The sequence below is a fragment of the Crocuta crocuta genome, unplaced genomic scaffold (genome assembly GCF_008692635.1).
Source record: "Crocuta crocuta isolate KB4526 unplaced genomic scaffold, BGI_CrCroc_1.0 scaffold213, whole genome shotgun sequence".
In the NCBI taxonomy this organism is placed as follows: domain Eukaryota; kingdom Metazoa; phylum Chordata; class Mammalia; order Carnivora; family Hyaenidae; genus Crocuta; species Crocuta crocuta.
In genome coordinates this window covers 2,237,605-2,265,315 of record NW_027529442.1, presented here as the reverse complement: position 1 = coordinate 2,265,315, position 27,711 = coordinate 2,237,605, and the positions used below count along the sequence as shown (strand labels likewise).

Genomic DNA, 27,711 nt, shown 5'->3' with positions numbered 1-27,711 from the left:
CTTTTTTAGAGATATCCTCTCATCTCTCCCTTTTTTATCTCTAAGTATAGAAAATTCCCAACATACTCAAAGACCCCACAAAGCCCCAATCCCATACACGATGACCAAACTTCCAAATGCCTGGGTTTTTTTGTGTTTATTTTTAAAGTTTACTTATTTGAGAGAGAGACAGAGAGAGAGAGGGGGAGAGAGAGAGAGAGCAAGCACACCTATCTGACCAAGGAGGTTCCACCCTGTCAGCACAGAACCTAACGCAGGACTCCATCTCACGAACCCCGAATCGGACTCTTAACCGACTGAGCCAACCAGGTGTCGCTTCAAATGCCTGGTTTTTACAAGTTAATTCATGTGAATCGGGATCCAGATAAGGTCCCAACAGAGCTTGACCAGTATGTCTTTTAAAATCTTTACAGGTTTTCCTCTTCATCTCTATCTCCCTCTTGCAATTTACTCATTCAAAAATCCAGATCTGTGGCCAGTCTGGAATTTGCCTTTTGTATGCCTATGGTGCCATTCACCATGTTTTCCCGCCAGTCCCCTGTAATGCCTTTAAATTGTTAGCTGGACAGTGTTCACTTCGGCAGCACATATACTAAAAGTGGACTGATACAGAGATCATCATGGCCCCTCCACAGGGATGACATGCAAATTCATGAAGCGTTCCATACTTTCTATGTATTTTAGGGGAAAAAAACGGACACCTGGACCCTTGAACAGACTTAGGTGGGGGTTTTTTTAGCAGGAGGGGTAGAAGGTAGAGGGGTGCAGGGCATTGTTAAGTATTTCCTAAGAGGTAATATGTCCTATTGCTGGGGGCTCATGATATCTGGTTGTCCTTCTGTGATAGGATTAACTGTTAATGTTCATGCCTAGATTTGGCAATTCATTAGTGGCTGCAAATGGCAATCTGCCATTTCCACCACTTCGCGTTCATTGTTACTACAAGAATTTCTCAAAGGAAAAACTTCTGAGATGTCTGGGTGGCTCATTCGGTTAAGCGCCACACCCTTGATTTCAGCTCAGGTCATGATCTCACCGTTAGGCGATACAGCCCCAAACTGGGTTTCGCACTGAGTGTGTGGAGCCTGCTTGGGATTCTCCGCCTGCCCCCTCCCTGCTCGCAGGCTCTCTCCCTCTCTTCCTCTCTTAAAAAAGAAAAAAAATTAAAATTAAAATAAAGAAAACCTTCCACCTGTCTACTCCCTGGTTACTCAGTATCAAAAGCTAGTCTTAATTTTTAAGATACACACATACTTAACCGATTTAAGCTTCCACTACATATGGAATAACTGGACACCAGGAGCAAAAGCCTCCTTATATTCCAGCCAGATCTGGAGTTCAAGGGTTCCCCAGGTCCGGAGGGGCCCGATCTGTACAAAGGGAGGCGGCTTCGGAGAGCTCACGCTTGCCCTTACCCGGCAGTGCCTGGCACAGGTGCACCAGTCCTGGGAGGGGCGGCCACCTCTCTGCGCATGCCCGGGTTACTTTCCCAGCGCCACCAGAGGGCCGTGGGCTGCCGCCAAAGCCGAAGTGGGCCTCAGTGAACTGAACCGAAGCTCCCCCGAGGCTGGCCACGGCCAAGTCCTCACACGAGGCAGCAAAGCGGAGAGAACGGACAAACTCTGCACAGAAAAATGGAATCAACAGTCTGAACTCGATTTAACGACGCCTTTACAAATTGGAAGGCTGTCGGCCCGAGGCGGAGAAAGGCACACACCACAGCACGGGGTCAGGGTCTGTGGCTGATGGGCAGCTCTGCGGCTGTGAAAGAAAAAAAAAAATGGCCAGAAGAGCCGATTTAATAACTCAGGGTCAGCACTTGGGCTCCTGCCTGGGCCTTTGATTTTTATAAACTGACAATGCAGGTGAGTGGAGGGCACGAACACAAGTCCGCAGGTAAGCCCTGCATGGCCCCGATGGTCACTGTGCCAAATCTCCCTCTGGGGCATCCAGATGGGGAGGCTGGCCATGACCTCCTTACTGCGGCCAAGGTCTCCTCGGAATGCACTCATTAGCTAAGCACGCACTGGCCCTCAGCAAGGAGATCTGGGCCACTAAATATAAATGCAAAACAAAATTAGACCCATCCATTCTAAATCTCTGATCTTTGTAGCAGGAAAGGTTTACTTCCTGCTTTTAATTTTTCTACAAGGCATAAGCACTGAAATAAGCACCTAGCTTTGGGCCCTGCCCCTCCCCAAACCAAACAAGGAAATTACTTTTGTTTCCTAAGCCCCGTCAGATTTCATGAGGCATCTGTTGACACTTCTAAACCTGGATTAAGTTTCTACAGAAGTACTCACTGCCCATCTTTTAAACAGAACTACAAACCCATCTGCAGTGGTACAAAACACAGAAGCTGATAAGCTTTAAATGAACTGGAAACATTTACCTAAATGGGAATCGGGACTGACTCCGTGATTTTCCTTTAAAAATCCACTAATAAAAGAAGGCAAGGAGAAATAAATGTTTGTAAAATTCCTCTTCCCCATATTAATACAAATAATCACCCCCTAACCAACTACTCACACCATAGCTGTGGTCCACAGGATAACCATGTGCTGTGGCTTCCTGCTCTCCTCTGGTTTCCATTTTGCCCCACTTATAGAAGTGCCCGTAGACACAAGGGTTTTCAGCTCTTTCTGCTCACTGCTTTATTTCCAACACCAAAGACAATGCTTTACAGTAGATGTTCTGTATCTGTTTGAAGAAGGAAAGGAATTCCATTCATTTCACTAGAACCACGGATACTTCAGAGCTAACACGATACTCCAAGGAGATGACCAAATAGTTAAGCTTCAGATTCTTCTCTGTAAATACGCTTCTAATTGCACCTAATCAGAAAACAACCTGCTTGGACCTCCTCCCGTCAAAGAGCTGGCAGAGTGCTCCCCGATTTCCCCACATCTCCATAGCAAGCTCTTCAGAAACCCCCCAACATTGAGGGACACCATGCAATCCATCAACCTCTCCTCTGATCCACAAAGACTTTCCCATTTAAAGCAGTGAAGGGAGAGACAAGAAACTCCAATGACTGGGGCCCTGTTCATTCCAGATCCATTATATTCGGAAAGTGAACTAAGAAGAAGCCAGACGAGACATGAAATATCCCAAAGCAAATGGACCTTGAATAAATCATTGCACTCCCTCTCAAATAACTATGGTCTGGGTTAGCCCTCATTTCCTTGAAACCTGAAAGCCCACTGTGCAGGATGAATCAAGAGGCAGGTTGTTTACTGGTAAAACTCAGGCTCTGGATTGAATAGCTCAGACATGGGCTAGCCACAGGAGTAGAAACAGGTAACCTCTCCTCTGAGGCTCATTTGCCTCATCTGTTAAATGGAGTGATAACAGTAGCTCCCTCTGGGAGCTGTATGGGAATTAACTATGGTAATGTGCACAACCTACTTGGCACAGGGTCTGACCTTTCACATGTGCTCCACGAGTTGTGTTCATGAGGAGGAAGAGAACGATGAAGACAAATAAGATGATGACCACAGTGATGATCATCATGCGGACGATGATCAGCATATGGCACACGATGGAGAGAGAGACCATTTTAGTGTTGAAAATAGCCATGTCATACACCCCAGGGTCTACTCTGAGTTCTCCAGAGGGCAGCTTCCATTATGGGGAAGTGGCAAGACCATGGTGGCTGTCCCTTGCCCACCAACCACATCAGCTTCATCTCCTCCCCTAGGGCGGCTATGAATTTTCATGTTCACCTAAAGCACTCAACCAGAAACACAGCTGTCAATAGCGGACAACAGGCAGGACTCTCTGAGAGGGCAGAGGGAGGCAAACATCCGTACGGGCCAGCGAGTGGTAAGAGTTCAAAGCAGAAGGAATGCAAACCTGTCCCCAGTGGAACGCAAACCCCATGAAAGGCAGACGTGACATCTGTAGTGCCTTAAAGGGTATCCCTCCGTGCCTACCCGGTGCCTAGTACGTGCCATGTTTTTACTGACCAAAAAAACAGAGGAGGATGCGACAGAAGACCAGTACATCACCCAGTTGCCTGGAAAGCAAAGTGGCAGCTGTTAAGACTGCTGAGCGTCCAATGTTCTGCATTGATGTTTTTGTCAGCTAGAAGAAATCTAGGGCTTTAAGTGACAGTAGGGGGGGCTAAATAGTGACCCATGAGTCCCCCCCCTCCAAAACAGAGAACGCTATGTCCTAATGCCCACAACTTGCGAACATCACCTTGTATGGTCAAAGAGTAAATACTACTTTGCAAGACTAGGATGTGATTTTAAGTTATGGATTCTGACAGGAGATACTGATCCTAGATGATCCACGTGAGTTCTGAATCCAATGACAAGTATCCTTAGAAGAGTGAGGCCCAGGGGAGACTTGACAAGCAGAAGAAGAGGCAGCTGGACCACAGAGACAGAGATGGAATCACAGGTCCAGGCACACCGACGGCCAGCAGAAGGAAGAAGAGGTAAAGAACAGATTCTCCTAAGTTTTGCTGTGATGCCCCTAGGAAACTAACAGCGTCCTCACTCACAGGTAAGTCCACGTCCAGGTAACACACTCGGGTTACCATCTCCTCCTTCTTAAGCGGCCCCAAAGCCACAAACAGAACAGGCAGGTGCCAGGTATGAAGCCACATCAGAAACTGACAAAGGAACAGTGTAGTTCAAGGCAGTTGGGGCAAAGGGAAAAATGTAGTAACTAGGGTGCCTGGGTGGCTCAGTCGGAAGAGGTTGTGACTCTTGATTGCAAGGCCATAAATTCAAGCCCTGCATTGGGTGTAGAGATTACTAAAAAATAATAAACTCAAAAAACTGCAAGGACAATATAGCACAAATATCCGGGGTTTAAGAAAAGCATGGATGTCCACTCTAAATAAGATTGCCTAATATTTGAAGTTGATAAATCAAACGTATCTTTAAGTTATACATACGTACATGTTACATAGATGGAATTTTTAAAAAATTACCTGTATCCTTGCAAGCAAACAAAAATCTCATTAGACAGCATCATACGATTTGATCTAGAACTTTATGAATCTACTAGAAACTAGAACTTCCTGGAGACCATCAGAGCCCCTGACTTCCGACCAGTGGGCTCACCTCTGGGGCAAGGTTTCTCAAAATGGAATCAGAACACCAGAGTCTTCTCAAAAGTCCAAAGTTCAAGACTTGTTTTTACTTCTATGATAAACTAAAAGTAAAATATTCCCAAATACAAACCAGGCAAGAAACCTGATAACTGGAAGTCATGAAAGACACTTGTATGCAACAAAACAAGTATCTTGTGTTTGTGGGGCTTGGATAAATTCAAAGAATTCTTGTAAGATGCTTCTCCTTTTGATAAGATGTCTCTACATACATTTGAGAAGCACTGCTCTATGGTACAGTCCTGACATTTTGCTCAACATAACAGAGAAAAAATAACGACAAATATTGACTTGAATTCCTTCATCTTGAATGCAAAAAACATCAGTTATCAGTTCCATAACAGTACCTGAAGAGAATTAGTAATAAGATGCCTCTCCTCCCTCAGCCTTTTCAGTTTTTCTAAGGCCTCAAAGGGCTAGACCAGGTGACTATCTGCAATTAAGAACTCAGTACCACAACCTTGAAAATGGTAGCTGAAGGCTTGATGGATCTAAGGCCAACAAACGCTCTTTAACAAAAAAAAAAAGCAGGAATGTTTTCTTTAAATTATGTCCTTAAAATTCCACAAGATTGAGTCACAGCTCCAAGTGATAAACTGAAATCCGATTATGATGCAGAGATTACACACAGTTCTCCTAACGAGATTATTCCAGTCTGAATAAATAATAACTCACAGACTTGAATGAGAAGATGGCTATCCTCACTTATCAGCATCAGTGAGGCAGGCAGATCCTCAAAGGGCTGGGCTGCGTTTTGGGGCACTTTTCTCTAGATGGTGACCAGCACAGTTTCAGAGGCATCTAACATCTTTGTGGCATACAGCCAACAATGATAAACTCACACACAGAAATGCTGAGGCCGGGGGAGTGCAGAACCCGGTCAAGTCCTAAGAAATCTCAAGTCCCACGGGTGTGTGCTCCAGATCCCAAAGAGCTTCACTTCCTTCAGAAGCTGCAACGGGAACAAGGCTCCAAAGGAACAGGAAGTGTTCAACTGGATCCACGCGGCACTGAGAAAGTCACAGGAAATTCCCTGACCTCCATTTTCTTCCCTGAAATACAGCCCTCAGCAGTGTGCTGGGCCCAGGAGTACTCTGCGTGGATTCCCTTCTTCATCCAGCCCTCTCAACAGCCTTGTTGGGGAGGTGCTCCTCCTGTCCTCGTCTTCCAGATGAGAAAATTGACCAGACTTCAAGTAACGTGCCCAACATCGTTCTGGTGCGAAGTAGTGCAAAAGCCCAAACTCAGATTCTGAATTTGAGCTAGAAACTGCAACTAACTAACCTGCCAAGTGATAAGAAAGTAACACAGCCGATCCTGGAACACCGGCACATCTGGGTGCTGCCAGAAACTTTTTAATAATGTTTTTGTAACTTAAAATCCTTCACACTAACATAATAGTGTGTTAGTCTCCAAACTATACCGAGACCAGTGGCTGAGAGGAGGTGGCCCCGCGTCCCCCATGGTGACAAGCACTGTGGCCCAGAAGCCACCCTAAACAGCATTTCAGTGAAGATTCGGTGGAGATTTAATCAGCTGACACAGCGTACAAGGTTGTCATAAACAGATCACCCAGTAGATCCAAGGACCCAAATTTCAAACATCCAGCAAAGTAGAACCGGACTAAAAGCAACAGCACAAGATTTTACCATGTAAAACACGATGCTCGGATTAACCACCAAGTAAATACAATGCGGGACCAGGGAGAGACCAGACCATTCCATCAAAAGTAATTTGGAACAGATGTTTATACCAGCATTATCCGTAATAGCCAAAAAATGGCAATTACTCCAATGTCCATCAAGTGATGAATGCATAAACAGAATGTGGCATGGTCGTAAGTGGACCATTATTTGTCCATAAAAAGGAATCAAGTTCTGATACATACAAGATGAATGAACCTCGAAAGCATTATGCCAAGTGAAAGAAGCCACGCACAAAAGACCACGTGTTGTAGAATTTCATTTCTATAAAGTGTCCAGAATTGGAAAACTTGTAAAAAGGGTAAGCAGATTAGTAATGCTGAGGGCTAGGGGCTGTTGAGGGGAAACTGGGAGCTTTCTGTTAATGCTACGGGGTTTCTTTTGAGGATGCTGAAAACGTTCTGAAATTGATTGTGGTAATGGTTGCACAACTCTGTGAATACTAGATAAAAAAGCTGTCCCCAAAAACAAAATATCTAGAGCATTTAGCTGTCTGTATGTTTAATGTTTATTTATTTTTGAGAGAGAGAGGGAGAGAGAGAGAGAGAGAGAGGGAGAGAGAGAGACACCAAGCACGAGCGGGTAAGGGGCAGAGAGAGAGGGAGACACAGAATCTGAAACAGGCTCCAGGCTCCCAGCTGTCAGCACAGAGCTCGACGTGGGGCTCGAACCCACGAACTGTGAGATCATGACCCGAGCCAAAGTCGGACCCTTAAGGGACTGAGCCATCCAGGCACCCCATAGTTGCACATGTTTACACAGAGATAGAAATCTGCTTTTTAGAAGGTCACGATATACCACTTTGCTCTCAAGAAAGACCTGCATGAGTACCTATGTATACTAACCAAAAGAAATCCGAGGATTTTCACTTTTATTAAAAGAAAAATAGGGGCGCCTGGGTGGCTTAGTCGGTTAAGCGTCCGACTTTCGCTTAGGTCATGATCTCACGGTTCATGGGTTCGAGCCCCGAGTCGGGCTCTGTGCTGACTGCCAGCTCAGAGCCTGGAGCCTGTTTCACTCTGTGACTCCCTCTCTCTCTGACCCTCCCCTGCTCACGCTGTCTCTCTCTCTCTCCTAGAAATAAATAAAACATTAAAAAAAAAATTTTTTTTTAAAGAAAGAAAAAGGCAAAAAGCAAAACTAGCATTCAGAGTCCGTTTCGCAGCGAGCCTCACAGAGGCAACAGACACCCCGAGCAGCAACATGGGCCCCGCCAAGCTCCTCCCTGAGCTACACTCAGCACCTCGGCATCATACCACCACAGCTTTGACATGTGTCTGCAAGCGTCTGTGCTTTCTCTCAATTTATTCTGTGCCTAAGTTAGCAAGATGTGTCCTGAAGTATCAGAAAAGCCTAAGAGAAGTTATTTTTTGGGTCTGGGAATGCTCAAAAAATTTTCCACATGCATTAATGACAATTGCTTCTTGGCTTTACACCATCTCAGCTTACAAAAGGTTCCCATGAGAGGTATTCTTGATGTTGGGTTAGCGGGAGAATCCTGTATACTTTAATTCTAGGAAAACTATTTCATCTTCAGATTGGCTCAAAATAAGGAAGAACAAGGAAAAAGTTTGCCAACATGGGGCACCTGGGTGGCTCCCTTGGTTAAGTGTCAGTCAGACTTGGGCTCAGGTCATGATCTCATGATTTGTGTGTTCAAGCCCCACATCGGGCTCTGCACAGACAGCTGTCTCCCTCTCTCTCTCTGCCCCTTTCTGTCTCCTCCCCTCTCTCTCTCTCTCAAAAATAAAAAACATTAAAAAGAAAAAAAAAGTAAAGAAAATGTTTGCCAATATGAGGTAGTGAGCTCTTCGGTGCTGGAAGCATTCAAGCAGAGACCACCTGATTTTTGGTCAAGAAAACAACTAAAGGGATTTATTTCACCTGTAGGACGCAAGCTTAAGTAGACTTTCTCTAACATACTAAAATTCTAATGTTTGTCATGGATGACAGTTAAGTAACTGAAGAATTAATCACTGAAACGGGCTACGTTTGAGAGCACAAAATGTGGCAGTAGGTTCCCAGCAATCAAATCCATTCTCTACCATTTCATAATATGACCTTAGGGAAGCCATCAGCCCAAGATTCAGCGTTTTGTCTTGCATAATGGACTCAGTAATAATAGCATAAATCAATGCTTTACAGACGAATTGGTAAGAATTCAACAACAAAATGATGAGACCCTTCTCATAGGATCTCATTGGACTTTTGACTCTTATGAGCCAAAACCATACCATCTCAGCATTTGTAATGACACTACATGAAACAAAGTAAGAACTTCCAACTAAAACTAAAATACCATCCAGCAGCATTCACTGATCAAAAGGGGCAGGATCCCAGGTGCCTGGGTGACTCAGCCAGTTGAGCGTCAGACTTCAGCTGAGGTCATGATTTCATGGTTCATGGGTTCAAGACCCACATGGGGCTCTGTACTGACAGCTCAGAGCCTGGAGCTTGCTTTGGATTCTGGGTCTTCCTCTCTCTCTGCCCCTTCCCTGCTCACACTCTGTCTGTCTGTCTGTCTGTCTCTCTCTCTCAAAAGTAAATAAACATTTAATAAAAGGGGGGGGGGGTGCAGGATGCTCTCCTAAACAGAGATCCCAGCATATACATTGTTTTCAATAAATATCCAAAAATTCCAAGAAATATTAGTGCTATTTTCATACTTTCATGAAGGCATAGTGCAATATTGGACAGTAGGACTCTCCCAACAAAAAACTAAGATGCTTCAAAGTTCTGAACTTGCTAAATTAACACAATATGATTTTAGGGCCATCTGACCTTACTTACTCTTCATTCTCCTAGCTGACAGCTTGTTTATCTACCAACTAACTCACTTTGTTGTATGTTATTTTAGCATCAGGAGAAGTCCCATGCCACCAAATCATGCCTGTAATATGGCCGCTTGACAGGCCCCAACGAGTGGAAGTTAAGTCTTCATTACAAGCTCACAGAGTCCATATGTGTATTTTACAAGGTCTCAGCTCTCCTTCGAACCTTGTCTATTATAAATACAGGCTTTAGATATATTCTCACTTTGAGATCACTTACACCGTTGACTATTTGCAGGGCAAACGAATGCAATCAAACACTAAAGCTTCAAGGAGATTAGAGAACTGCCAAGGTCTGAACTATATCAACAGCTTCAAATCAGCTCATTCAACAGCGCTTTGACAGTCTCACACCCGCAAAACAAACATGGCGATGGTGTGCATATCACGTGCGGCAGCACACCCCAGCAGTCTGCACCCGAGACTTGCAGGGAAAGATCCTGTCACCAGAGCTGTTTTCCAAGAGAACGGGCACTGGCGTCCTTCTCTGACAGTCCACCTTTCGACAAATGCTGCTCCGGGTAGTTGGGGAGCTCAGGGGAAGAAAGTCAGAAACTCCTGAACATCTCGAGCATGGGGGGCAGGAAGAAAAACTTTCACCTTGAAATCTGTGCTTTAAGCAGAAAAATCCAAAGGGCGACTGGGTGGCTCAGTCAGTTAAGCGTCAGACCCTCAATCTGGCTCAAGTCCTGATCCCACAGTTCAAGGGATGGAGCCCCAGGTCAGGCTCTGTGTTGATAGCATGGAGCCTGCTTATGACTCTCGCTCTGCCTCTCTCTCTCTCTGTCTGCCCCTTCCCCACTCACATTCTTTCTCAAAATACGTAAACATTTTTTAAAGGATTCACTTAGGACTCCCTCTCTCTCCCTCTGCCCCCTCCAGCTCATTCTCTCTCTCAAATAAAAAGTAATTTTAAATAAATAAGCAAATAAATAAGTAAAAACAAATATTTACTCTAAAACTTTATTTTCCTGCAGAAAAATCCTTTGACAAGAACCCAGCACCCTTTCATAATAAAAACACTTGACAGATAAAAAGGAACTTCTTCAACCTAATAAAGGGCATCGAAGGAACCCAAAAGCTAACATCATCATCACTGGTAAAAGGCTAACCGTGTTCGCACCCAAGATCAAGTACACAGTAAGGGTGCCTGTTCTCACCACTTCTATTGTGGGGACCACTTCTGTCTACCTCTACACTGGATAAGCTTATCCAGGAAAATAAGCAAGAAAAAGAACTAAAAGGCATCCAGATCTCAAAAGAAAAACTATTTCTATTTGCAGATGTCATGATCTTGTATACAGAAAATTCTAAGAAATCTGTCAAAAAACCTACCAGAGCTAAAATTTCAACAGGGCTGAAGTTCAGCAAGGTTGCAGGATACAAAATGAATATATAAAAATCAATTATATTTCTATACATTAGCAGCGAACGATCCAAAAGTGAAATTAAAATTTGCGTTTCACATCAGCCTTGTCTCCAATAAACTCCAGATCTCCAACCTATATGCTAGCAAATTATAGTCATTCCAATGATGTTCATTTCTGGCTCTTGGAAAACTATGTCAATTTAACTATCTCAATTGCTCTTGAAGCACTTAAAGTCACATTTGTTCATTTAATAAATACTTCTCAAGTGCTTCTTATATCCCGAGCTTTAGGGAAATGGCAGTGTACAAAAACGCTCCCTAATGCCTCCCCCTCCATGAAACTCACATTCAGGTTAGGAATACGAGACAACAAACAGAGGAGCCAAAAAAAAAAAAAAAAAAAAAAAAAAAAAAACAAAAAAAACAACCCAGTAACTTCTGATGGTATTATTTCACAACAAGTAACACAAAGGAGAGAGGTGGAGGCTGATGGGAAGGTGGGGTGTGCTTTAGATGCAGAGCCTAAGGAAGCCTCTGAGATAGTAATAGTCTAACAATGAACCAAAACCAAGAAGGAACGGGAGATGGGGAGTTGGTTTCTGTGTGGTTTCTATTGGCATTAACAGAGCATGTGCAAGAACCCCTGGATGAAAACAAGCTTAGTGTGTTCCTGAAACAGCCAGTGTGCAGGGCAAGCAAAGGGGCTTGTCCAAGGCCAGTTCACGGGGGGTGAGGGCCAGACGGGCGGGAGACCTTGCAGGCGATGGTCCAGAGTGAGGGCTTTATCCGAATGTGTGCCAGGAAGCCAGTGGTAAGAGAGGGAAGGAGGAAGGAAAGGAAGTGATACGATGTTGCCACTCTGCTTCTTTGTGGAATAAATGGTCAGAAACGCTGAACTCTAACACGTGCTTGTGTAATCACTTGCTGTGGGACCCTGGGTACGTCACCCTACCTCTGAACCAACATCTATTATTCTCCCAACTGCCTCCCAGATGACGTATGCCAAAGCTCTTTGCAAACTGAAATTTGCTGCTGAATGTGCAGCAAAAGCATGCTCATCCTTACGGAGGCCTTCCCTAACTGCCTAAAACAGAAGGAATTTCCTTCTCCAGAAGCAAAGAGCACTTCATCGGTCTACCTCCTTTAACACTTATCACTTCCTATGCAGTATTATAAGCATTATCTGTGCATCTTATCACTTCCTCTAGACAGTAGACTCAAATCTCACCCCTCCAGAATTGATCACTCCCTTTTACTGGCATCCACTGTCCCCACTCCAGACTACAATCAGAGCATCTACATCATCTTCCTGCAATTGATTATCTACATGTCCATCTCTGTCACTAGACTATAAATTCTTTGAAAAGAGGTTCCATATCTTCTTCCTATCTATCCTTCCTTCCAGGGCCTACATCACTGAAAAAGGGGAAGCTACGCAGGTTTTGGCAATTTCCCTTTTCTCTACAGAGCAAAAATCTCAGCATGTGAGTAAAATAAACACCCTTGTAGAAATGACTATTTTCGAAAACAAAGGGCTTCTTAAAAACCTCGGCAACAAGCATGTATTTGTATATAACAAATGCAATTTCTAGAAAGTAACGTACTCACATACCAAACCCTGGGAGGATCTTTACATCTGGTAAAAAGTTGCTGGGGCGCCTGGGTGGCTTAGTCGGTTAAGCGTCCGACTTTCGCTTAGGTCATGATCTCGCGGTTCGTGGGTTCGAGCCCCGTGTCGGGCTCTGTGCTGCCTGCCAGCTCAGAGCCTGGAGCCTGTTTCAGTCTGTGACTCCCTCTCTCTCTGACCCTCCCCTGCTCACGCTGTCTCTCTGTCTCCTCGAAATAAATAAAACATTAAAAAAAAAATTTAAAAAAAAAGTTTCTGACCCCTTTTTTTTTTTTTAAACCGTGCAATGTCAAGGCTCTCCAACCAGAACCGTTGGTCTGGATTCTTCAACCCAGTAATAGTGCCTGCCCCAAAGCAGTCTCAAGATTTGAATTAAGTTGATCTTCAAGATACATTTTTCCTTTCTGCTGAAATATACTGGACAAGTAACATAAATTTAAGGTGTACAGGATGTTAATTTTTTACATTTCTATACTGTAATATGATTGCCATGGTAGTGATAATTAACACCTCTACTACCTTATTCTTTTTTAGTGGCTGAAGTAATTAAGTTCTAGTCTCTTAGCAAATTTGTTAATTATAATAGAATTATGGTCCGTATCCACTATAGTGTGCATTAACTCTAGGGCTTATTTTCTACGTAGTGTATGTCTACACCCTTAAACATCTGCCCCAACCCTCCACGCTCCCCCTCATGCTATAGTGGTCACCGCTTTACTGTTTTTATGAGTTTGCCTTACTCACTTCAAGTATTTTATACTACAAAATGCAAAATTATTTCACGGAAGAACACCAATGAATTAATTAGATTACCTGTAGTCCCGGACAAGTATTTTAAATCTAACGGTTCCCATAAAGTGCTTGTAATCCAAGAATTCCTACTGTGCAATATCCAATTTACCAAACTAATGCAAATTAAAATTAGTTTTTGTATTTCTGATAAACACATAAAAGTACCTAAAAGACTCAAAGCAGAACACACAGAAAACCGGAAGTTCCTTTTTTCTGTCAACGGTAGAAGTCTGCATCTCTATTTCCTCCTCTCCATTCCGAAGAACTGGGTAAGAGGACTGGAGAGCAAGAAAAACCTGCACTCGACTTCTGTAAGCTCATCTGATCCTCTGTTCTATGTGGGAATCAGGTTCATCCCTGAGGTTACTAGTTTATCACTCTTTCTACTGAAAAATTATGAACAACTTGTTCTGAGGGATGTACAGGAGTCTGGAGTAAGCTGCTCACTTAACCTGTTCTTCTGTCAAGTGACAGATGGGCGGTTCTCAAAGTGTGGTCCGGGCCAGCAGTATCAACATCAACAGCGATCTGGTCAGAAACGTTCGCAGGTCCCACCGGAGACCTACTGGATCAGAACCACTGGCGGGGAGGGCTCAGCAATTTGTGTTTTAAGGAGTCCTGGGTGATTCTGGTCATTCTGATGAGCAAAGTTTGAGAACTATTGTGCTATGCAGATTAAAAAATACATTCTCCAGACGCACACAGACATTCTCCAGTGGCTCAGTTAGCTAAGCATCTGACTTCAGCTCAAGTAATGATCTCTCAGTGCGAAAGTTTGAGCCCCACATCTGGCTCTGTGCTGACAGCTCAGAGCCTGGAGCCTGCTTCAGATTCTGTGTCTCCCCCTCTCTGCCCTTCCCCCACTCATGCTCTGTTTCTCTGTCTCAATAATAAAATATCAATAAGCAAACAAACAAAAAACAGAAGGAAATTTAAAAATGGCCTCTCCATAGAACTTACAGACTTTAAGGAATATAATGGTGAGAATATTTAAGTTTCAGGGAAGCCATATGCAAGATACAAGGGCCACAGTTGATGTTTTACATTTTCTAGAGAATCCTTTCCTCTTGATCTGATTTGCAGAACTTCATGGTTAAGTCCCTACTCACTTTGAAGGATACACAGAAATATCTAGAAAACAAAGCCAAGAAGCCAGGGGCGCCCGGGTAGCTCAGTCAGTCAAATGTCTGACCCTTCATTTCAGCTCATGTCATGATCTCACAGTTCCTGAGATGGTTCCTGAGTTCAAGCCCCACATCAGGCTCTGCGCTCAGAGCTCTGAAAGGCCTGCTAGGAATTCTCTGCCTCCCTCTCTCTGCCCACCCCTCCCACTTACTCTCGATCTCTCCTCTCTCTTTCTCTCTCAAAATAAATAAATTAACATTAAACAAAAACCAAAACAAAACCAGCAGGGAAGCCAAAACCGTGAGATCATGACCTGAGTTGAAGTCAGACGCTTAACTGACTGAGTCACCCAGGTGTCCCTAATTTTCATATACATAGTAGTACCCATGCTCTAAAGGCTATTACTGGTCAGGATGAGTAACCAAGATAAAGATTTTGGGAATTTTTAGATTCCACATATAACTGATAACATATAGTACTTGTTTCTCTCTGTCTGATGTTATCTCTTTTAGCGTAACCTGTTCAAGGTCCATCCATGTTGTTACAAGTGGCAGAATGACCTCCACCCTTATTAAGATACATTTTCTAAGGATCTGACAATTATTATACTACTGCGGGGAAAGGACGCTAATATTTCTTTCTACCCTTGTTGTCAGAGAAACTTGAGATGATAAATATTTTGAACCATGTGAAACCACAAACACTGCAAAGCATGTCAAGTGAACTGGAAAATTCCTTCAGCTGAGCCAGTCCTTAAAAAGATCCCCCAAAGAAAGAGCTCTCCAAAGACAGACAGTTAACAATTTTTTTTCTGATTGGGAGTGGACGACAGGACAAAATATCTAAGAAAAAAACCCACTATTAACGGTAAAGCATGGAATTCTAAAGCATTAAACAGGTATTTCATAGTTTAGTACCTAAAACACCAAAGAAAAATACATTATGTTTTATTTCCATAGGGCTCTCTTCTTCATATAAAAAGACAAAAACCATAACCAGTGGGCTTTGTTCATATGCAGTGAGTGAGCTCAAGTAAACTTCAGAATGAAGAGCGTGCCAACGCAAAAAATGCCCCGGCCAGCAACTCCATAAAAAAAGAATTGGAATAGAGTCCAGGAAGCAAGCCTACAGTTCTCACCCCATCATTTCTTTCCCACCAAGAAGATCATCCATTTAAAGCACACATCTAGCTGACCAGTTCCCACTGCCCCGTGGCCAAGAAATACCACTTAAATGCACGCCTCAGTCACCAGCCCCTACTCAGCATCTTTGGGCACGCTACCGCAGCCTGAGTAACTTCTGTAATCCTATGATTTACTGTCCATTACTTGAAATTGCCATCCCCCGTCCACCTTCCGACTGTTCTCCAACATTGTGCTCCTGGCACGGTGCTCCTCAGCGGTCCAACAGAACAGCTTCTGGAGGGGAAAAAGGAGCCTGGAGCCAAAGACGGCCAACACTCACAACAGAGCCTTCAGAGCAACTGAGATCCCCCATTCATCATCACTTCACAAACTCCACGGGCCTTCAAAAGAATCTACAGCAAACCATTACCCTTTTTATTTCCCTCTTCCCGGAGACCACAGAAGTAATGTCAGTTGCAGGCTTTAAGAAGATAGCGCTTTCGGGGCGCCTGGGTGGCTTAGTCGGTTAAGCGACCGACTTTCACTTAGGTCATGATCTCGCGGTTCGTGGGTTCGAGCCCCGCGTCGGGCTCTGTGCTGACTGCAAGCTCAGAGCCTGGAGCCTATTTCAGAGTCTATATCTCCCTCTCTCTCTGACCCTCTCCTGCTCGCACTGTCTCTCTCTCTCTCCTAGGAATAAATAAAAAAATATTTAAAAACAAAAAAGATAACGCTTTCCTGTAGATGCATGGGGCTTGTAAGTGGCTTCGTTCACAAAGATCTTTCTGGATTACAACATGGAGACCTTTTCACCTTTGAGGTTAAAACAAAGCAGCAATGCACATAAAGAGCCAACAAAGCCATTTCACGGTACCCAAACTACCGATGTCGGTCTGTCCTTCCGGTTATTATCCAGAAAATATTTGAGTTACAGGTCTAATTTAGGCAATCTTGAAGTCTGTACACAGGCAACGTGAACCACACAAAGGCATAAACGCCCATCTCCAAGCGTCCCTCCTACTGCCCCTTAATGTCCCCTACAGTCAATAAGAAGCAACATCGTTGAGAAAATAGTTAACGTTTCACTAAAAAACTGACCTCATTGCCTGCACCCCAGAGAATGCACATGGCGTGTTGGTTATCACACAACTTTGTCGGTGGATTAACCAACGAAGATGCTTAAGAGCGATAAAACCCTGAGCAAGTTATCCAAGCTCTCTGAGCTTCCTTCCTTGTAAAAGAGGAGTGATTCCTACCTTGCAGAAATTTGGGACGGCATAAATCGTAGACATCTCTTCCTGCAGTACCTGGCACAGGGCCAGAGCTGGATCGATCAATGGTAGCTCTTCTCCCCACCCTCCTTCACTCCACATCCAAACTGCCTCCACTTAATGACACCTTTTCCCCAGATCCAAATAATTTACCATCACCACGGGCATTACATCATTAGAAGCTGATGGGCAGGGCTGCTAGAAAAAGAGAAAGTTAGGGAGAAGATGAAAGCGAGCAGGGGACAGTTTAAGTACCAGTTAGACGAAAGCACAAAAATATGTAACTCTGGTCACCTTTGCTCTTGGATGAGCACTCCAAACAATGCTCGTAGCACGAAAGAAAATGCCAAAGCGGAAGTCATAGCTCAGTGCTGAGACCTGTGATATATCTGTCCATAAATCCTGGCTTATCTCAACTGGAGGGGTAAGGTATGACCCCAGGAAACCCTGGCAGTGCTCCATCATAGCTGGTGTTCTCTTCACGCAGGAATGTTTGACCAAAGGGCAGAAAGACTTTCCTTTGGCTTAGTTTACAATGAAGCTGGAAAACATTAAACCGCACCTCATTTGACCTTAATAAACCCAGGACACGGGAGAACAGATTTATTCATTTCTCCCCAAGTTCTCCCATTGGATTTTTTCATATTTTAAACTTCTCTTAATGACTTTCTACTGCGTTCAGCAAATAAAGAATCCTCCCATTGATAATTAAACACCTGCTAATTCCTACAAAGGCATTCTAAGATTAAAAAAAGTGAAGCGTCTGGTGAATAAAACATCTCCTTTTATTCCACAGGGCTGAGTTCGAATAAAGGAAAATGGGTCATTAAATAAAACCTGTCAATTCTTTAAGGCTTGGTTGCTGCAAGTCAGTGACCATATTTATATTTAGATTGCTCTGAGGTGAAAGGTTATATACTAAAATATTTATTGCCTTAAGAATACTTAAAAAGAAGTTGGTCTGGTAGTCAGCACTCATGATGAAAAATAGAACACAGGTAGGTCATTACTAGAATTTTCTTTATTTTAATTGTCTATTGAAAATTTCAAACATTTAAAAATAGAATTCCCACATAACTATTTCCCACCTTCAACAATTATCATGAACGGAAAATCTTATTTCTTTTTACCCTGACTCCCTACTCAACCTGGATTAACTTTAAAGCAAGTCCCAGGCATCACGATTTCCCCCAAAACTAGCTCAGTATCTAGCACCAAAAGATAAGGACTCTTTTTTATTTTTTTTAATTTTTTTTATTTTTATTTATTTTTTTTAATGTTTTATTTATTTCTAGGAGAGAGAGAGAGACAGCGTGAGCAGGGGAGGGTCAGAGAGAGAGGGAGTCACAGACTGAAACAGGCTCCAGGCTCTGAGCTGGCAGTCAGCACAGAGCCCGACGCGGGACTCGAACCCACGAACCGCGAGATCATGACCTAAGCGAAAGTCGGACGCTTAACCGACTAAGCCACCCAGGTGCCCCCAAGGACTCTTTTTTAAATATCATTCCGTAACTGCCATCTTGCCCATACCTAAAAAGTAATTAATAATAATGCTGAGAGTCAAATAATCAGTATTTAGATTTCCGTATCTTTCAAAAAAAAAAAAAAGAAAGAAAGAAANTGCTTCCGATTCTGTGTGTTTGTCCCTCTCTTTCTGCCCCTCTCCTTCTCATGCTCTCTCTCTCTCAAAAATAAAAACTTCTTAAATTTTTTTAAAAAAAGAAGTTTAACACTGATTTGATCAAATCAGGATCCAAAGTCCACATGTTACATTTGGTGACAATGTCTCTTTAATCCTTTTTCATCAAAAGGTTCTTTTCTGACTCTTTAAACTGTTTGATACATTTATTGAATAAATGGGGTCATGTGAAGTACAGAATTCCTCTCGTTCTGGGTTTTGCTGATTGAATTCCATGTGTGCCCTTTTATATTCTGCTTTATCCTCAGCATTCGATCAAGAGACTTGATCGGATTCAAATTATGCTTCTTTTTTCCAAGAATATATCATAGGTGGTGAGCCAGGCCACGTAAACTAACCTGGTAGACAATGAATTGCCAGCTAGACCCCCTCCCCTCTGGGCCGTATTGGGAGGCTGGCATCCAGTACAGAGGATCCGTGGCACCAGTTCAACAGCGGGTCCTCTTCCTTCCTGGCCTGAGCTCCTGACCCCGAGGAGGTTACAACTTTGGTGGATACAGAGAACACTAACCCCAACGTCATCAGTGTTCAATCCCACACGTAAACATGGCCAAATCTTTGGCACACGGAGGTTCTGAACACTCCAAATGAAAAACGTCACATTCAATTCACCCACTCATTCCACAATCTGCCAATATGGAAAATGCAACCCTTTCTGCCTTATGTTAAATAAAAAAAATGGCATTCAGACTACAAAATCCCTTTCTAATGGCACACCAGCAGGCAAATATAGATTTTCAAGCAATAAGCAATTTCTACTATCACTGCTAAGGGATGGGGAGGCAAACAGCCTTTCTTTTTTGCTGCTGTCAGTATGGACGATTAGACTGTAGAAAAATGCATTTTTAGTTTTTAAAAAAGCTTTATCGGGAAACAGGCCACCATAAAGTAATTCATCTATAAAGCAATAAGGGATGTCATCAATTTTACCTTACACTTGAATCACACTCTTGATTCCTATCCGGCTGTATTTCAATTATGCCTTTTNAAAAAAAAAAAAAAATTCCTATTGGGACAGGAAAGTTATTTATTTAATATATAAACTACTCTGCTGTACTCAGGAGGGAACAGTCTCAGTGCTTGAAATATTTGGAAAGAAAAAGGGGCTGTAAAAACACTGCATTAACTTTTTTTTTCTTCCAGATTTAAACACAGTTGAAAATATTCTCCAATAGTAGAAACTTCAGTGTTTTGTTTTTTTTAATGTTTATAATCAGAATGTGATTTAAACAAGTCCCACCCTACAGAACTTGCACTGGAGGCTGAGATGTTTAGAAGCCTCATTACAGAGACTTTAAATAGCGTGAGGCGATGTGTTCTGGGCACACTGTAGGAGAATGTGCCACAGCACCGCTGTCACGTGAATCGCTAACAGCGCCCAATGATCTGGAACATGTATGACTACGACCACACTGATACTTCACTCTAAAGAATTCTAAAGAATACGGAATGACAAACAGCAGACACTTAGATTTCTCAGCCATGGGCTTGAAACCTACCCAATACTCGCATCCAAGAGCGCCATAACAGAGAGAGTCACTGCCCTAAAATTACGACAAAGGGCCCTTTCACAAGCCCTCACTGATTCTAGAATCTAAAAGTGTAAGTTAAAAGTTGTTTACAAAACCAGATACTTTACTGGGGGAGGGCAATTTTTCAGAAAGAAGCATTGGATGTTTTTATAAGATTTTGGAATGACAGAAAGAGGGATAGAATACAACTTCACTGATAGTATGTTATGTATACATGCTCAGATACTGGTTAAACCGTGTTTCCCCCCCAAAATGGGTATGTTGCGGTCTCAACACCAAGGACCTCAGAATGTGATCTTATTTACAAAGGTAATCAAGCTACAGTGAGCTCATTAGGGTGAGGCCTGATCCAAAAGGCCTGGTGTTCTCATAAAAAGGGAAAATTTGGATACACTAACATGTATAATAAGAAAAGATGATATTAAGACACAGAGAGAAGCTAAGTATCTACCAGCCAAGGAGAGAGGCCTGGAACAGACCCTCAGGAACAACCAAACCCGCCAAAAGCCTGAACCTTGAGCTGGGACTTATGCCCTCCAACACTGTGACACAGTAAATTTCCCCTGTTTGAACCACCTAGTTGGTAGTACTTTGCAACAGCAATCCTAGCAAATGAATGCATGCACCTATACCATAGGGATCAGATTACGGGGTAATCACACTAACAAGAATTTCAAACAAAAAGTAGCAGCTACCAGTCATGCTGGTATGTATTTTGCACATGCTGCCATTAAATCCTTGAAACACAACACACCAAGTAGAATCCTCTTTTCGCAGATGGGGAACGTATGAAGTCTGGGATCAAGAACTGCATTCTAATGTGGCCATCAGAGATCCATTACAGGGGCTTTAAACACCTAAGGGCTGATTTCTCTCCTGTAACAAGACGTCTGGAGGTAAGTGGCTGCAGGTAGCTGCTTAGCAGCTCAAAGACGCCCCTGTCTCTGCAATTCCCTTGACCTTCTCCACATGGTCGCAAAATGGCTACTGTAGCTCCAAGCTATCCCATCTGAAATGCAAAATGTGAAAAATCAAAGAAGAGCCTACTTCCCACCTGACTAAATCCCTTCAGAAGAGCTTTCCTGGAAGCCCCTAACCATTCTACTTGTAACTCCTTAACCATCCCTATTCGCAGCACTGGAAGTTGGGGAATATCGTTTTTTAGTCAGACTTATATTAATACCCAATACTACAAGGATCCAATGAGAAGGAAGGAGGGAATGGATCCAGATTAAGGAAATCTACCAGAGGCCGAAAGAGGTTCAGAGCTTGTCCAAGTTGAGATTTAAATCCAGCCTCATTTAATCCATACCTGGAACTGCCATATCATACCCCTGGCAAACCCAAAACCTTGTGGAGGGGCGGTCCTAACTGAAAAAGAGTTGGAGAGGGTTTGGCCTCTCAGGAGCTCCTCCTGACTGCAGCAGCTTCTCCTTTTAAGTTTCTACGTAAAGTGAGCACTGCAGCACCCAAGAAAGCAGTCAGGCCAACAGAGCCTCTGATGTGCCCCCATAAGAGCATTTCCTGAGGAAATTCTAGAGGATGCAGTTGGTGCTTGGCAATAAAATTTAAGAAGAGACTAACACTGCCTGCTATTATCCCCTCGGGTATTTGTTTGTTCAAGTGATACTTATAATCCTCAAACAGGTGAAGGCTTTCACAGGTAGTCATTTACTTGGCTTCTACAAACAGCAACTGGAAGTTGTCTTCAAGGTGTCTTTAATTGCTCCTTTCCAATTATAGAACGCCTATATTTATAGGCATCCGCTCTACTTTATTGTCAATACTTTGTGCTAATTGAAAAGAGATTTTCTTTCCCAATGTTAGATGGCATCTTTCAGGAATCAAATTCTCCGGTCTGGTGCAAAGATAACAAAAACTGGCCTCCGCACCCACAGCTGGAGTACCCCCTACACACATCATTCACTCATCGGGGCGTTCATGAGCAATCTGGAGGCCTTTCCTGCTCCGATATTTGGTCATCCTCTGAATGCTTGAAGCCACAGGAGAGATCATCTTAAGAGAAAGAAATCTCGGCTGGAGTTAATTTCATGGTTTTCCCTGCCTTCTCCAGGCTATAATCCCCCCACTTTGCTCTGCATGCTCCATGAGGGTTCCTGGCCAGCCAAGCAAAGCAGAATCTTACCAAGGAAGGATCTGGCTCTTGAGTGGAGTGTCATCCCTAAAATCAAGACATGGTCGGGCCCCCAACTCCTTCTAACACCAGTTAGCCGTTAGCTCCCACCATCCTGGTTCCCGCCCTTTCCAAATTATCCCGTTTCCTGGCTCCTATAAATAAACCTATACAATAGAACCCTTCCAAAGCCAAATTCTGAACTAAGTCAGTCACAATCCTTCACATTGCTAACAATTAAGAAACCCTCTTGTATCAGCGTGATATGCATGTAAGATAGTTCCCTGATATTAAGACACACAGTTGGAACTTAAGTCTCTCCTTAAGCTTCAGGAGGTCATACCCGGAATTCTAGAACAGGAAAATAGGATATTATTGCTTTTAGTAAAAGCAGCAAAATAATAATCTCCCTGTATTGCATTTAGGATGCAAATGTGCCTTCCCAAAGACAACTTGTAAAAAAGGAAGTGATTGAGGCACTTAATCTGCTTCATTAAGAGGCAGTCTGCTAACTGGAAATAACCAAAATACATTATCTTTCATCTTTGCTCAGTAACCCACACAATTTATACTTCTTGCCTATTGAGGTAAGACTGTTACAGAATGAGCAAGACCAGAAAACAGATTCCAAAAGACATGAAAAGTTTTACTCTGTTCAGTTACAGGATTTATAATTATTTGCAAAATAAATCAGAGAAAAACACTTCCAGTTGCAAGAGCAAAACAATTTACAAGATTCATAAGTCCCTGTTATTTAGTAAAATTAGGTCTTTACCTGCAGTGTCTAAAACTCCAGCAATATAACCCTTCAAATCAAAATGGGTGGCAGATCCTAAAATATGTACTGCAATCTGTTAAAAATAATGGCAAAAAAAAAAAAAAATGTATCACCCAAAGCGAGTGACAGCAGAGAACTACAGAAGTGAACCAACTTCTGTTTGGAACTAATTACAATTAGCAAAATCTCATTTCTGACATCTTTCCAGCTCCCTCTTCCTCCTACACCTTCCCTAATTCCAAAGTCTTCTGAGTCAACCAAAAGCACAGTAAAGCACGAAAATGCCTTTTAACCTGTCAATGAAGAATTAATTCTTTGATTACTCACTCAGCATGGTGCTACACGGGGAGGCAAGAAAAAGCAAGCGATCACAAAACAAAGTTGCAGTTTGGTTTCCATCCTCCAGAAACCAAATGGGCTTCGAGAAAAAGAAAGTGAAACGACACCCAAGTGAATGATGCTGCCACTGGCCCCAGGAAATACTGTAGCACTGGTCACCTCGGTGTCTCTGAGCTCTGAGGTTAAGGAAATGAGTGTTGGCCAAAGTGAAGACTTCCAAGAAATACTTTCAAGAATTCCAAGAAGGAGGTGCCTGGCTGGTCAACTGGTAGAGCACGCAACTCTCCATCTCAGGGTTGTAAATTCGAGCCCCACGCTGAGTTAGAGACTACTTAAAAGTAAAATCTTCGGGGCGCCTTCGCGGCTCAGTCAGTTAAGTGTCCAAGTTCAGCTCAGGTCACGATCTTGTAGTTCAGGAGATCAATCAAGCTCGGTATCAGGCTCTCCACTGGCAGTGCAGAGCCCGCTTCAGATCCTCTGTCCTCCTCTCTCTCTGCCCTTCCCCCACTCACACAGGCTCGCTCTCCCTCTCGCTCTCAAAAATGAACATTTAAATCTTTAAAAAAAAAAACAATTCCTAGAAGGACAGGGACCGCTGGGAGAGTAACTGCATCATAATGAAATGGGCATTTACCTGACGCCAAGCGCTGTGAAGGCTCACACGCACAGTCCTTAATCCTGCAGAGCACTACATGGGGCAACAAGGGTCCCCACTGCACAGATAGGAAAAGAGATTCAGAGGAATTTCAGCCCATCCACCAAGATCACCTAACCAGTATAGTTTAGACTAAGGGATAAATCTACTGTTTTTTTCATTCACGCATTCAAATACTATAGTTATTCTAACTTCAACCCCCCCACAGAGAGAAGACCTTAGAGGAAAACATCTATTTATGGAAAATAATGTGTCCCAGTTGCCCCGGCACAAAAAAATGAAAGAAAGAAGGGAGGGAATGGGGAAAAAGAAGAAAAATAAGAGATAAATCAAGAGAGTAAACTTGTAAGGCATACCATCCAGATAAAAACAGGAGATGTCAGCTTTCGTTGACTTCCCCTACTCTAGCCTACACTCTGCCCCCAGGGAGGAAAAGCACTTCTGAATGTCTAGCATCAACCCAATCCCACCTGCAGCTCACATCACACAACCACCATAAAGGTTCAAGATTACGATACTTAGATGGCAGAGGGGCGCCTGGGTGGCTCAGTCAGTTGAGAGTCTGACTTCCACTCACGTCGTGATCTCACCTTTCAGGATCGAGTACAGCATCAAGCTCTCAGCTCTCAGCACAGAGCCCACTTCGGATCCTCTGCCTCCCTCTTCCTCTGCCCCTTTCCCAGCTCGTGCGCTTGCTCTCTCAAAAATAAACAAACATTAAAAAAAAAAAAAAAGATGGGCACCTGGGTGGCTCAGTCGGTTACACATCTGACTTCAACTCAGGTCACGATCTCTCGATTCGTGGGTTCGAGCCCCACATCAGGCTCTGTGCTGACAGCTCAGAGCCTAGAGCCTGCTTCAGGTTCTGTATCTCTCTCTCTCTCTCTGCCCCTCCCCTGCTTGTGCTCTGTCTCTGTGTCTCAAAAATAAATAAATGTTATAAAAAATTCCTTTAAAAATTTATTTTTTTTTAAATATTTTTTATTTATTTCTAGGAGAGAGAGAGACCGCGTGAGCAGGGGAGGGTCATAGAGAGAGGGAGACACAGACTCGGAAACAGGCTCCAGGCTCCGAGCTGGCCGCCAACACAGAGCCCGACGCGGGGCCCAAACCCACGAACCGCGAGATCATGACCTAAGCGAAAGTCGGACGCTTAACCGACTAAGCCACCCAGGCGCCCCCTTTTAAAAATTTAAATTAAATTTCAAAAGACGCTTACGTGCAAAGAAAGGCCAGCTGACGTTCTCCATAACCTGACAATGTCCCCTAAGGCAACACTAACACCTGCCATTTCCAGCAATGAGCACCCAAGGGCTACACAACATGACCTCTTGGGGGTGAGAAATGAAAATTTAACCCTCTATCATAATAGTTTTTACCTCATGGTTTCCATTTTTTCGTTTTAGAATTTATATAATATTTTAGTATAAAACCATATATACAAATTCAATAAATATGCATATTTTGGGGGCAGGGGTCCATTGCTTTAACTGATAAGACAGTGAATATAATGAAGACACTGATTTACACACGTATTAAAGGGGGAACCTGCTACCTTCCAGTCCCCTCACCATAACCCAACTAAATGACACAACTTTGGAACCATTCCATGAACCAGAGGAAAAAAAATAGCAACAAGAAAAACTCAAGTTTCATTTCAGTCTCTCTTTGAAAGGTATTTGATTCCTAGCTGATTCTGGGCACAAACAATGGCTGACCATTACAAATCTATGGGGCTACCTCATTACAAGTTCATACTGCAACCAAATCCCATTTTCCCTCTGCAAATTCAATTCACATCAATAGCCCTATATATCACTGGCTACTGCTGTTGGCTGCCTGATTTTGAAACATAAAATTTTTTTTGAAAGATTACTGCCAACACATAATAGGCAAACTGCAATTTCAATTCCCTACACATGTGCTTGAAGGGGGGGGCGGCCATTCAAACTACAAAATGTAAATGAAGCCTGTTGTTATCAGCTGTTTTTAAGCCCCATGACGTCCTTCTCCCTTATTCCTCCAGTCACGTAAGGCAAGGGAAAAAACATCAAAAGTGCCACCATTCAAGAAAGTCCTTTTATTATTCTACTCAATACGAGTTCCCCGGTCTCTTAATTTTCTGAGGTATGTACAACAAAACGCAACAAAATTAAGCCCTGGTGGCTGTATGCAGCCAGTCTTCATTAGGCAGACTTCGGTGTGAAGGCGTAATGCAACTGCATGATGTTGTTTATGAAGACGTTTTCATCACCAGCATTTTATGAATCTATCACAAGAGCGAACGCTGAAGGGCGGCACCTACTCTGACAAAGGCAGACTTCCCATGTGGGAGAGAGCCACCCACTTTCACCCAAGCCCGTAAGCAAATTCCACTGCCTGGGCTGTTGCAAACTTCTGGTTCTCACCGAACACGTGGATCACCTTTGACTTCCTTATTGCATCCTTCCAGAAAACACGATTTTTTTTTCCTATCAATTTGTGTTTAATACCCTACCCACTGGCACTGTAATGGAAGGGAAACATACCAGGAGATCCCTGGTGAATCCATGACCATTTTTACAGGGGGAGACAAAGGGAGGCATGGTGAGTGCATTGTTTGCGGCTGGGTTTCTCAACAGCCTCACCACTGGCATTTTGCACCAGATCATTCTTTCCTGTGGGAGGCTGTCCTGTGCACCAAAGGATGTTTAGCAGCCTCCCTGACCTCTACTACCCAATGACAGTAGCACCACCTCCCAATCCTGGGAACCATCAAAAATGGTTCCAGACACTGCCAGATCTCCCCTTGGAGGGGACAGAACTGTGAGCCTCTGGTTGCAAATCACTGGGCTACTGGGTCTACATGTCCCTCAAAAGGCAGAAATTCATTGTATGAATACAGTTCGTATAAGCAGGGAACAACATGCATAAATCCACTTAACACCCAGGCAAGTCTATCGTGCCCATAAGCCTTTCTGGAACATGGAACAAAGTCAAGTTAGCCTACCAAACAGCAGCAGGTACGCTGAGGTACTGGTCTTGCCCATTTAAAAGTCTATGACTAGTCAAAAGTACTTTTTTTAAAAAAAAAACAAAAAACTGTCACTCTATTATTGCATTGGCTCAAGGACTATGCAGAGAACACCACCTGAAAACTATCTGTCATGGGTTTTCCATATTCATCAACAGAAAGCCTCCAGAACGTTCAGTTTTGCAGGCCAAAATTTTTCACTTCCTCAATTGTCAAGGCACCCTTCAGAAAACGGTCTTCAGAGTCAAACCCCCCAAGAGAAGATGGATGGATACGCTGTGATATTTACTTTAATGGAAATAAAGAGATGGAGGGTTTATTTTTCCCCCTGAACAACTTCGGCAAACCAGCACTAAAAAAGACAATTTTTATTTAACAGTTAAAGAAACCAGCTTCCAAAAGCTCAATTGCCATCTGCAATTATAATCAGGCCTAATTTAGAATACCCCACCATGTTTTAGGCTTAATTAAAAATGGCACATCCTTGCAAGGGAATGCAACATGAATCCACAATTCGGGGTAAGCAGGAGACACACACACACACACACACACACCTCTGAAGCTGGAGTCTCGGCTTGGGAGACTTAACTGTTT

General features: G+C 43.3%; 1 protein-coding gene and 1 non-coding gene across 4 annotated transcripts in view; one reads left to right on the top strand and one right to left on the bottom strand.

Annotated features, from left to right (window-relative positions):
- Window positions 1-27,711, bottom strand: part of PTPRG (protein tyrosine phosphatase receptor type G) — a 706,759-nt gene that overhangs the window by 633,756 nt on the left and 45,292 nt on the right. The window lies entirely within an intron of this gene.
- On the top strand, window positions 569-672 carry LOC144228450 (U6 spliceosomal RNA). The gene has a single exon (XR_013334203.1). It is a non-coding gene; the product is annotated as a U6 spliceosomal RNA (small nuclear RNA).